Genomic DNA, 2,122 nt, shown 5'->3' on the forward strand with positions numbered 1-2,122 from the left:
ACATAGGCACACATACGTAAACATGCACACACATACAAAGACACATGCAATCACACACACAGACTGTGTGCAGTCGGTTCTGACACCTGGCACCTCCTGTGTGTCAGGATTATAACTGCTTCCAAAGCTCATCAAGGGTGGACTTTTCAGAAGCAGATCACCAGACCTTTCTTCTGAGGTGCACCTTCCGGGCACACTCGAACCACCAGTGTGATGGTTTAGTTGTCCGGTGTACCAGCTGCTCGATCCAGAAAATCCTCAAAACCTCAGGGTCCTGGGAAAGTGTTTTGTCTCGTTTGGGTCAGCAGTCTCTATTATACCCAACTGCTGGCTGATGGATCTTTCTAGAAAAGGAGGTCAGGACTGAGCCTCCAGGCTAGTGATTGGAGTCAGTGGGGCCGAGCTGCTAACCGAAGTTTGGTTCCGCACCTGTACCTCCCCCAGGACCAAGCTCAGCTGTGCATGTCCTTGAATAGTTATCCTGGGAACAGTCCCTACAGGAAGAGGTGACCCCTAGGGACCTGACTTCAAGGACCAATTCATTCCTATCTATCCGTCCTCGGTGGCAGAGTAAGTTAAACACTGAGCTGCTAACTGAAAGGTTGGGAGTTTGAACTTACTTCTTGGGAGAAAAATGAGATCATCTGCCCTGAAAGATTGACCTGTAAAACCCCATAGGAGGGTGCTGGTGCTGGTGCGGTGGTGGTTGTGTATTGTCGAGTCAGAGTTCATTCACTGCTGACCAATCAGCAGGTTTTCAGAGGCAGCAAGTCACATAAGAGACTGCCCACCTTTCTCCTGCCGGAGCAGCCAGTGAGTTTAAACCACATACTTTTGGGTTGGCAGCACAGCCCCTTTCCTCGGGGCCAGGAGAGAGTTGTTGTGAGTTTGAATAGACTGCTTAGAGGCAGTGAGTTTGTCCAGGACGTCAGAGGTCTGAGTGTGGAGGACTAGGTGTCCCCCTCCTACCTGCTCACTTCAGCCCTGTTCTCAGGAAAGCCCCTCCCACTGCTCCACGACTTTAACCCTTTCCTGTCAAATAGATTCCGACTCACAGCAACTCCCTGTGTTACAGGACAGACTGCATCCCCTCCCCAAACAAAAACCTCAGCGGGACTTTTTGCCTCCCACTGGTACTGGGTCTGGTGACTCTGTGCTGTGGACAGAACAGCTCCACAGGGTGGTGGCCAGTGCTGTGTGACATTGCATTGTCTGGCTCACAGGGACCCTCTAGGGAGCTCTAGTGGCCCAGTGGTAAGGAGCTGTGCTGCCGCCCTGAAGGCACGTGGTTCGAATCCACCGGCTACTCCATGGGCAACACCCTCTGTGCAATTTACTGCCTCTGACTGGAAGGCCAGCTGTGGGTTGGCTCCAGTTCAGCAGAGCACAGCACCACAGTGGGGTGTCGGAAGCTTGCGTGGTTTAATAGTAAACAGCTGCATGGCCAACCCAAACAGCTGTGGTTTAAGTTTACCTGCTGCTCTGCTGAGGACGGGTGCTCGCCTGTGGGATTTACAGCCTCTGGAGGCTCAGCTGTGACTCGACAGTACAAAACAACAGCACAGGACAGAGCAGAGCTGCCCCTGAGGGTTTGCTAGCCATGGTCTTTCCAGCTGTGGTCACCAGGCCTCTCTCCTGTAGAGCCACTGGATGGGTTTGAACCACCAGCCCTTCCATCAACTGCCTCACATTTATCCACTGTGGCCCCACAGGGCTCTGGCCCCAGCATTTCCTCACGAGCTCCTGACGCCTTTTCATTCACCTTTTTCTCACCAGGCTCTTTTTTTAAAATCTATCAATATGTTCCTCTTTCCTAGGCTAAAAAACATGTAACACGAAACAAAACCCCGTTCTTTGATTCTGCATTTCTATAGCTACTCTCTTGGCCTGACCAGGCTGCATTGTCCATGCCTAGTTCTGTATTCATCATAGCTTGTTTTTGTTAGACGTTGTTACATGTTTTTGTCTACCAGCCCTGCCCCACCCCATCCTGTCCTCACCTCACAGCCCCTGCCCCACCCAACCCTGTCCTCACAGCCCCTGTCCCCCTCTCCTCATAGCCCCTGCCCCACCCTACCCCCTCATAGCCCCACCCAACCCTCCCTTGCCCTCACAGCCCCCG

Source organism: Elephantulus edwardii, unplaced genomic scaffold (assembly GCF_000299155.1).
Source record: "Elephantulus edwardii isolate Elephantulus edwardi_28Jun2011 unplaced genomic scaffold, EleEdw1.0 scaffold00014, whole genome shotgun sequence".
NCBI lineage: Eukaryota > Metazoa > Chordata > Mammalia > Macroscelidea > Macroscelididae > Elephantulus > Elephantulus edwardii.